This window comes from Pinus tabuliformis, chromosome 9, assembly GCF_031772625.1.
Source record: "Pinus tabuliformis cultivar Carrire ecotype Pingquan chromosome 9, CPIR1, whole genome shotgun sequence".
Taxonomy (NCBI): Eukaryota; Viridiplantae; Streptophyta; class Pinopsida; order Pinales; family Pinaceae; genus Pinus; species Pinus tabuliformis.
In genome coordinates this window covers 12,373,065-12,384,192 of record NC_142307.1, presented here as the reverse complement: position 1 = coordinate 12,384,192, position 11,128 = coordinate 12,373,065, and the positions used below count along the sequence as shown (strand labels likewise).

The 11,128-nt window shown below is 32.8% G+C and overlaps 1 pseudogene; it reads right to left on the bottom strand.

The window, feature by feature from the left end:
• Window positions 1-9,793: 9,793 nt before the first annotated feature.
• LOC149146875 (cyclin-dependent kinases regulatory subunit 2 pseudogene) lies at window positions 9,794-10,705 on the bottom strand (annotated as a pseudogene).
• Window positions 10,706-11,128: the final 423 nt, after the last annotated feature.

The following is an 11,128-nucleotide window of genomic DNA, read 5'->3' as shown; positions in this document are numbered from 1 at the left end:
AATTTGATGAAATGTTCTTGAAAATTAAAAGCTATTGTACCCATGGATTGTAGCCATTGGACTCCTAGTACAACATCGGCAACTCCCATTGGAATGGAAAGCATTGGGCTAGTCAATACATATTCTCCCATGGATAGCTTGATATTATGGCACTTTCCAAAGAAATTTATTGTTCCTCCATTTGCAATCATCACTTGACACTTTGGTGCTGGATATAGGAAGCAATTCAATTCTTTTGCTACCTTACAATGAATAAAATTGTGGGTGCTTCCTTAATCAATCAACACTATTACCTTCTTCTTCTTGATTTTTCCTTCTATCTTGATGGTTTGAGGAGTGTTAATTCCCCCCAATGCATTACAAGACATGGTCGGATTTATTTTTTCTTCATCCAGGCTTTGTTCCTAGAGTATATCCTCTTCTTTTGACCTTTCTTGCTCCTTTTCTTCTTCCTCTTCACAATCTATGTAGAATAATTTCTTCTCAAAACACTTATGACCTTTAGTGTATTTTCTATCACAACTATAACAAATCCCTTTTGCTCTTTTTTCTTCCAATTGTTGTGGTGTCAACCTTATAGGTTTTGGAAGACTAGGGGTAACAACACTTCCATCTTTATAGTTGTGAGTGGTATGCTTCCTGGTTGCCATAATTTTGTTTTCCATTTTTCTTGCTAACCTAAATGCCTTCTCTAATGAATCAGGTTCCCAAAGGCGAACATCATGTTGGATATTATCCTTTAAAGACCCTATGAACACATCAATCCTATGCTCCTCTCGAATATATTTTACCCTTATGTTCAATTTTTGGAACTCCTCAATGTGCTCCATTATTGAACCCTTTTGTTTGAGACTTATCAATTGGCTAAAAAAAGTGTTGCTTTCTGTATCCTCATAATGTGCTATCAATTCATCCGTAAAAATTTCCCAAGTGATAAATGGTTTACGAGAGCAAAGCCATTGATACCATACAAACTGATTTGGTTCCAAATATAAAGTTGCCATACGTACCTTTTGTGTGTTTTTCACATTATGTAGATCGAAGAATTGCTCCATCTGTAATATCCATGTGGCAGGATCCTTACCATCAAACTTCCTCAAATCAATTTTTGGAATATGGTGAGTCTTCGGTCCAACATTAGCGTTTATGGAATCATGATTAGCATTTCTTTTGTTCTCATCATGAGTTTCCTTTAGTACCCTTTCACCCTTAGGGACCATTTCTTGTAACAACTTATTCATATTTATCTTCAATTCGTCCATGTATGTCTTCAAATCTATCTTCAAATCATCCATCTTAGCTTCCACGTCAATCATCTTAGCTTCTATGCCTTTCTTTAAAGAGTCCATCTTACATTCTACACCTTTCTTTAAACCATCCATCTTAGCTTCTACATCTTTCTTTAAATCATCCATCTTAGATTCTGTTCCCTTTTGTGCAAGGGACAGTTGTTGCACTTGGTCTTGTAATTTTGATATATCATGTTGCATTTCTTCCTCTTCTTCATGAGTCATGCTAGAGCTTTCAGGTTCCTTACTAGGTGTTTGCATTTTCTTTCCTCGAGGCATCAGCTACCAATAATAATGCTCTATTATGCCCTTTGAATTCCTTCAAAATAAATTTTCAAACCAAGCTTAAGAAAAAATTTAAGAAAATATACACACCTTTTTTCACTTTGTAGGAGCTCGATATTGCCTCTGATGTATCTCTGTACTTTCCAATCATCCAATTCTAAATTTGTGAGCTGTAATATCCCTCTATGTCCTCTTTCCAATGCCACAAGTCTTAGCCAAATTGGATTCTCCAAGGAAGAGTTATGTGAAATCTCCCACAGTGACTTGCTTATAAACTAGTTCAGTAGAGAGAACTTGTACGACATGCCACGAGTCAGTGTTTCAACCTTTGGATCTAAAACATCCATAAAAGAAACTACAATCCCTCCTCTTTCTGTACCTTCTTACAAAATTTAATTCCGATCCCCAGAGAGAAAGTTATGATGATTCTCCCCAGGTCACCTGTTTTGAATGTAATTCAGGAGTCTGCAAAAAGACCAAATTCCCCAGATCATATATCTGCAAATATCACTCAAAACGCTCTGAAATTCGGACCCAAGGTTCAGCGTGATTTCTTCTAAAATGGGTTTTCTTTGCGACTTTTGAAACATCAAAGAAAAAAAAGTTATAGTGAAAATGCCACGATGACATGTTTGGAGCAGCGAAACCCTAGAATCCAAAGCTCTCATACCAAATGTTATGAAACTAGCTCAAGAAAAGACAGAAAACATAGATCAACACCTTCGAATTCAGCCTCTTCGAGGGGGCAACCTCCTTTACATTACATGAATGAACAATTCTTGGATGATTCAAATGACCAAACCTCCTTTCTATATATAGGAGTCTAAGGAGTCACAATATAATCGAGCCGACCTAACAATAATAATATAAAGCCACAAAAATAAAAATAGAGGGATTCTATGGGGCACAGTAATAACAATATGGGGGCAATAGGGGCACAACAATATTAATAGGGGGTATAACTACAATAGTAATGGTGTAATCACTAGTATTATAGGGACCCAACAAATTGAGTGAGCAAATATTGCAAATTATTTTCAAAGATTTAATGAAGTTGTGAACACCATAAGAGGGAAAATTATTTTCAAAGAGTTAATGAAGTTGTGAACACCATAAGAGGGCTTGGTGATAAGGTACATGAATACGTGGTAGTTCAAAAAGTTATGAGATCTCTTCCTAAGAGGTTTAATCCCAAGGTGACACTAAAGAAATGGAAAACCTTAGCACTCTTACTCTAGATCAACTCCTTGGAATACTCACTAACATTGAGATGACGAATTCTAAAGGAAATCCTGCACTGAAAGAATCAACCTTCAAAGCAATGAATAAGTGCAAGGATGAGCATGATGACTCATGATGTCAAATAAAGAAGAAGCTAACTTTTTGAGGAATCTTAAGCGGAGATGAGGCAAAGATAAGGGTATGTTCCCCTTTAAATGTTTTAACTATGGTAATGTTCACCATTATGCATCAAAATTTCCCCAAAAGAGGAAGGATTATGATCCAAAAAAATATTCAAGAAGGTGTAAAATGATAGAAATAAGGCTATGAAGACTTATTTCTATGTACAATAGATATCCTCTGAAAGTGATACCAACCAATCCTCATATGAGTACAAGGATGATGATAGCTTTAAAGAATTCATTTTTACTTCAATAAAATTCCTACAAGTGGAGGTTATTTTGATGATGAAGGAGTAGTTGACCTTGAAGGAGAACTAGTAAGTGTACTTGAGGAAATTAAGATACTAAGAAAGATAAACAAAACCCAGAAGAAATGTATGAAAGCTAAGGTTGAGGCTTTCGAGCCATTTCTTGTGAAATTAGAATAAGGTAAGAAAATCCAATAAGCCTTAAACCAAAAGTTGAATGAGAAAGTTTAGTTATGATAGAAACTAGAAGGAGAGATTGTGGTGGTGAGAAATGGGCTAGAGAAGGCCAAAACAAGAGTCATTTTGAGCTAGAAGTTTAGCAAGGGACACTGAGATTTTTTATTCTCAACTCATCTCTAAAGATAGTAGTGGTCATGATTTTGATGATGAATCCACTACAACAATTGAATTAATAGGTAAAAATAAAATAACTTGTTTTCATGTAGCAAAAGAAGGGCCCAAAATCTAACCATTTTTTAATAAATTTGAGTTTTTCCATAGTAAAAGAACCAACAAAATTTCTAGATTGAGCATTGAATAACTAGTCCATTGATTATATATTTGGTGTATGATTTTCTTCCCCATGATTATACATTTGGTGCCAAATATTTTTTACCAAAGAAAGATTCTTAGCCTTAAATAATTGATGGCTTTAAAGCTTGTGGTACTCTAATCTTTAGAATTAGATTCCAAACAAATTCAAAGAGTGAATATTTTGAGTTTTATGAGTCTTTTATTGTTGTTTAGTTCATTTCCTTCAATAGTGTCATTTTTCTTTTTATATATTTTCACATAATTTTTTATATTGCATCTATATTTATCATTAAACATGTGTATAGATTTTAGGGTTCACTAAAAGAAATCTATATATCTTTTTGATATTGTATTTTTGTTTTGGGGTAAAAATGATTGAATTAATTATATTTTCTAGTATCATTTAGGCTTTGGAAACATGATTTGAGCATGTTTGGGCATAATTAGGCATAATGTATTTATTCTTAGTCAGGTACAAAAGAAGAAAAAAACATATTAACACACATTTATCTTCTATTATTTTTCCATGGATTTTTTATGTTTTTGTTTTAAACTAGAAATGGTTGAATTAGTTATATATTCTAGTGAGATTTATGTTAGTAAAACATGAAGGTGAAAGATAAAAGATAGTTAAATATTTAAGTGAGCACCTATATACCAAAAAGTATGTAGAAATGAAATTCTATATGCACATATTATTTCATGTGGTATACTCCAAAGAGTGCCACAAAGGATTTCCAACATTGTGAAACATGTGTAATTACTTCATGTATTGTTTGGCACTACAATTTTAATTCCTAAGCAATAGATCATCACTATGTAATTCAAAGGCACTAAAAATATATATATAAAAAAAAGGCCTTTACATCAACTTTCCCAAAAAAAATAATAATGAAAATTATAATATAATTTTTTAAAATCTAATTTCTACATTATGGAAGAATTTATCTTCAAATAAATTAATCAATTTACAACTTTGTAAATAAGTATACATTTTTTTGGGTTAGATTTACAAATTAAATTGAATTGGCACACTTAATATTTAATATTCTAAATTTACTAGTTAATTATCATGTTTTAAAATATATTAAATGTATATTAAAGGTATAAGTGTATCTATCTCGAAGGTATAAGTGTACACTTTGGAGTCTCACTTAAGTTAGGGCATAGTTGTGTTGAGCAGAGATTGGTGGGACGTGACTTGTAGAATCAATTTTATGTTGCTACGAATGCTTACAAATATGCATAGCATGTAGAAATTTGGTTTTTCCTACATGAAGGGGATTTGAGTTGTTTGAACTATATTGAAGTTATATTTTGTTAGCATACATGCTTGGGCTGTTATGTGCTAATATTAAATAGGCAAAGTATGCATGAGTATGTTAAGAGTGAGGCTGAACAAGGAAATTGTAGGTTATTAATCTTAATGATAGGAAACTTTTTATAACTAAATTTGTTATACCATGCAATAGGGAAAAATGTCTTAAAAGTAATGTTGTTTGATTTTGTTTAATATTAATAACAATTAATGCATATGGGAGGAAGATATAATTCTCAAGGCACACTTACATATCTTTCCATCAAGTCATCAATTTTCCTCACGTTTTTATTAGCACTTTTTCTAGTGATCCAGAATCCTTCTAAATAACATAATGTGTGGGTCAGGGCAGTGAATAGAATAGTGCAGCCACCCCAAGATCGTTGAATCACAATTGCTTGCCATTCATTCAGAATAAATAAAAACTACTTTACTTCTCAACCCACATCATTAAGAACAAAAAAACTAAACTCAACATCTAACAAAATAAGAAATAGGAGCAAAGATGACCAGAGGCTTACCTCACTCAGAAGGCTATCCAAAGTTAAAAACAAAAAAAATCTCTAAAAGCAAGCGTAACCAAGGAGCTTAAATAAAATGATTTTGAGACAAAGTGTGTGTTGCACTCAGGTGTTGGTATGTTGTTTTCAGTGATCATATATTGCAAAAAGAGTTGGTGGTTGAGAGAGTGAGTGTCTAGCAAGTTGAATCTTGTTGATTAAGTCATGATTTTCCTTAGAACTGGTGGTGGAGAATTAATGTGGATGTATCTCTTTTGAGTTTTAGGTGATAAATCAAGAAGTTATAGCTTAGTGTTGGTTGTAGCCATAACATTGTAAGTGCAAGTTGTAACGTTTCCTATGAAAGAGAGAGAAATTACGAAAGTTACTTGTTCTTGCATGTTCCATTGTGATTGTTTACTTTAATGGTTGTTATGGTAATATAAAGCTATTTTTGTGCACAATGTAAAAATAAATTTAAGTTGGTAAAATTCATACTATATTGATTCAATATTTAAATGGTTTCCAACAATTGGTATGAGGAAAGTTTCTTCTAATAAACCTAACACCTAGAATAAATATGAGGTACCATGGTGAACTAGGAAGGAGGATTTATGAATAAGGTAGCTATGCTCAATGGACCAAATTCTGTGTTCTAGAAAGTGAAGATGAGCACCTATGTTCAGTCACTTGGATCAAATATATGGGATGGTATGGAAAGATAATATATAATACCTCCAACAATGATAACTAAATATAAGAAATTGGAGTTACAATGCAATGCTAAAGAGATGCATGACCTCTTAGTTTCCCTAATTAAAATAGAACCTATCAAAGTAATGGATTTCACATTTTTCAAAGCTATCTAGGAGAAGATGAACAATTTCTATGAAGGAGACAACAAGGTAAATAAATCTAAAATCCAAGGTTCTAGGATCCCATTTAATTGAGTGAGCAGATATTGCAAATTATTTTCAAAGATTTAATGAAGTTGTGAACACCATCAGAGGGAAAATTATTTTCAAAGAGTTAATGAAGTTGTGAACACCATAAGAGGGCTTGGTTATAAGGTACATGAATATGTGGTAGTTCAAAAAGTTATGATATCTCTTCCTAAGAGGTTTAATCCCAAGGTGACACTAAAGATATGGAAAACCTTAGCACTCTTACTCTAGATCAACTCCTTGGAATACTCACTAACATTGAGATGAGTTCTAAAGGGAATTCTGCACTGAAAGAATCAACCTCCAAAGCAATGAATAAGTGCAAGGATGAGCATGATGACTCATGATGTCAGATAAAGAAGAAGCTAACTTTTTGAGGAATCTTAAGCAGGGATGAGGCAAAGATAAATGTATGTTCCCCTTTAAATGTTTTAACTATGGTAAAGTTCACCATTATGCATCAAAATTTCAAAAGAGGAAGGATTATGATCCAAAAAAAATATTCAAGAAGGTGTAAAATGATAGAAATAAGGCTAAGAAGAATTATTTCTATGTTCAAGAAGAGAGATCCTCTAAAATTGATACCAACCAATCTTCATATGAGTACAAGGATGATGATAGCTTTAAAGAATTCACTTTTACTTCAATAAAATTCCTACAAGTGGAGGTTATTTTTGATGATGAAGGAGTAGTTAACCTTGAAGGAGAACTAGTAAGTGTACTTGAGGAATTTAAGATACTAAGAAAGATAAACAAAACCCAGAAGAAATGTATGAAAGCTAAGGTTGAGGCTTTCGAGCCATTTCTTGTGAAATTAGAATAAGGTAAGAAAATACAATAAGCCTTAAACCAAAAGTTGAATGATAAAGTTTAGTTATGAGAGAAACTAGAAGGAGAGATTGTGGTGGTGAGAAAGGGGCTAGAGAAGCCCAAAACAAGAGCCATTTCGAGCTAGAAGTTTAGCAAGGGACAGGAAATTTAAGTGAGATTTTTTATTCTCAACTCATCTCTAAGCATAGTATTGGTCATGATTTTGGTTATGAATCCACGGAAATAATTGAATTAATAGGTAAAAAGAAAATAACTTGTTTTCATGTAGCAAAAGAAGGGCCCAAAATCTAACCATTTTTTGAAGAAAAATAGATTTATCCATTCTTTGAGTTTTTCCATAGTAAAAAAAGGAACAAAATTTCTAGATTGAGCATTGAATAACTAGTCCAGTGATTATATATTTGGTGTATGATTTGCTTCCCCATGATTATACATTTGGTGCCAAATATTTTTTACTAAAGAAAGATTCTTAGTCTTATAGAATTGATGGATTTAAAGCTTGTGGTACTCTACTCTTTAGAATTAGATTCCAATCAAATTCAAAGAGTGAATATTTTGAGTTTCATGGGTCTTTTATTGTTGTTTAGTTCATTTCCTTCAATAGTGTCATTTTTCTTTTTATATATTTTCACGTAAATTTTTATATTGCATCTATATTTATGATTAAACATGTGTATAGATTTTAAGGTTCACTAAAAAAAATCTATATATCCTTTTGATATTGTATTTTTGTTTTGGGGTAAAAATGATTGAATTAATTATATATTCTAGTAGCATTTAGGCCCCCTCTCCCCTGCCCTATTTGGCATTTAAATCAATAAGCTCGAAGGCTATTTAGAGGAAGCAAGATGTGATGGCACGATCTTAGCTGGGATAGTCGTGATCCTTCTTCTCTATGCTGACGATATTGTACTTTTGGCAAGGTGCCCATCTGATCTTGATAAGCAACTCAAGCTTCTTAAGGATTTCTGCTCTAACATCGGTATGACTGTTAACACCGACAAAACAAAAGTTATGATTATCAAATCCAAGAAGGACACTTACATTAATTTTATGTATGACAATAATAACTTGGAGGAACTGTATTCTTACAAATGCCTAGGAATTGATATTCATCACAAGCTCAACTGGAACCATAGCATTTAGAAAAGGATTAATGGGGGGTGGAAAGCTTATTTTGGTCTTGAAAATAATTGTAAAACAACAAACCTTGTAATGTGGGATAAAAAGAAGTTCCTCTTTAACACTTTAGTCACTCTTGTTATGAGGTTTGGGGTTGCAGCATCTCCAGAGAATCATGGAGAAAGATTGAGCAAATCCAGAAGAGTTTTATAACTTATAACCTCAAAATTAAAAGTAATACACCCTATACTATTCTCCTTATAGAAGCAGGTATTTCCCCTATTGATAGCCTAACTATGATTAGGTTTCTGTTCTACAAGCTCAAGCTCAATAACATAGACGATCATAGACTTCCTAACCTAGCTTTAAATTCCAGCCAAAACCACCTAAGGCTCAATCGAGGGTGGCATAAAGAAACAAGGGCTTGGTTAAACTATTGGGAGATCAACGAGAATGATGCATTGCAAAACATAAATAACATTAAAGATATTGTTACTTCTAAGTTCAAAGAAAAATGTGGTGTGAGAAAGATTTAGTGGCTAAAAGAAAATTAAGTTATTATAAGAAGGTCATCAACTCCACCCTAGAAGATAAGTATCTCTCTAAGCTCAAAGAAGAAAATTAATATAGCAAATATTAGAACAAATTCTCATGAGCTCCATAGTGAAACAGGTTGTTGGGCAGTTCCTAAAACACCATGGATGGAAAGGATCTCCCATATATGTGAGAATAGGAGCATCAAGGATGAAAACCACTTCCTCCTAAAGTGCCCCTTATACAACCACATTACATAATAGGAACGTCGAGGATGAAAACCACCTCCTCTTAGGTACAACCACATTAGATCTCAATTTCACAATCTTTGTTACAATACTTACCTTCCTAGTCTTTTACAATGCCAAAACTATAGTGAGCTCGGGAGTCTTCTCTCCAAGCTTTTTGAGCATAGGAATAAAATACTAAATCAAAATAAATAATTTGTTTCTTTTGGTCCAATAGATCAAAGTTTGGTCTGAGGAGACTTTAACCATATTGATCATTATCATTAATCTTTAAATAAAAATATTTAAAACCATTAGCTAAAAATAGTATTTTAAATAACCTAGAATTAAAAAACAAAAAAATTAAAAAACTTAATATAAAAATTAATTTAAAATAAAATGAGATACAAATATATTTTATATTTTCATAATGAATTTTTTTAATTCATAAGGAATACAAAACTTTACATTCAGTAGATCAACATGATCATTCATTCGTATGTTCATATTATGTTTAATTTTGACCTTAGAATATTATCTAAAAGATTAAGCCTAATTTTATATTCTTAAAAATCCAAATCCTATGAAACATCCTATTTTATTTTCTTTAACAATGTGCAGAGCGCCGGCCATCAACTTTGTTGTGCTTCCTGTTGCTGGTTTCGTTGGAAATTCAAAGGTTTTCTGAATAACAGAATGTGGCGTTCAGGGCCGTGAATAGCATAGTGTACCCAGCCACTAGACTGCTCAATCCCAAATTTTCGCCATTCATCCTGCATAAATAACAATTAGGTTAGTCCAAAACAATTTAACTACAACATTAAAAGACAAACTATAAACAACATCCAACTCGGTGTTACAAAATAGATAGGTGTAGTAAACTTAGAAGAGTAAGCAAAGCGCTCTCCCAATCATTTCAGAAAAATACTGAGAAGGATAGGTAGAGTAAACTGAGAAGATAAATGCTATGCGTGGAAATAAGAGCCCACACGAACTGTTAAATTCATAAATTGTCGTTCCAACAGTGTAACTAGGCCCTACACTGAAACCTAAATCTTAAGTACCGAACAGTTGCAGCATGCGACTTTATATTCCTATTCGCTGAAATCTAAAGAAATGATACCCAGAGAATAATCACATTAATTTGGACAGTGCTATCACCCATACGAAGACGGAAGCCTTACCTTAGTCAAAAGCCGATCCCTCGGAAGATGCTGCGCAACATCATAGGGAAGCGTCACATGCCGGAGCAAACAAAGAAACATCACACTCAAAGCGTTATCCCTAAGCCTCAACAGAAAACCTTTTTTAACCTAATTTTCTCTTCAAACCCTGACCCTAATTTGTAGATGCTGAAAGGAGTACGTCTGACAATAAATCTTTAAAATGCCTTCGAATGAGAAATAAATATTATAATCTGTACTCATAGTTATCGTTGTAGTATTTTTCAGAATACCGAATCTCAGGCATGTTTCCGGCCTCTACAACAATCAAGAATATTTCGCAGATTGGATTTCAAGATACTTCACAGAAAATTGTGTGAAGACTGCTACGAAATACGCGATACGTCACTGAAAATCGTGAATACTGCTAAGAAATACGACTTCGGTTTCAAGTGTGAAGCTAAACGATATTTATATGATGATGATGATTGGTTAACTTCCAGTGAGACCAAATAATGATCTATCAGAACGACTCAACTTTATAATGGCTTACTTTCCCATTTTTAATGAATATTTATAGTGGCTTACTTTCCCATTTTTAATGATATTTTGATTTTGTTTTTTTAAATAATTAAATATTTTTATTTGTTTATTTTTCTTTTAAGACTATCTCTATCTCTTCATAATCTAATATACCACTTTGATATTGGAGGGAAATTTAAGTCTTGAA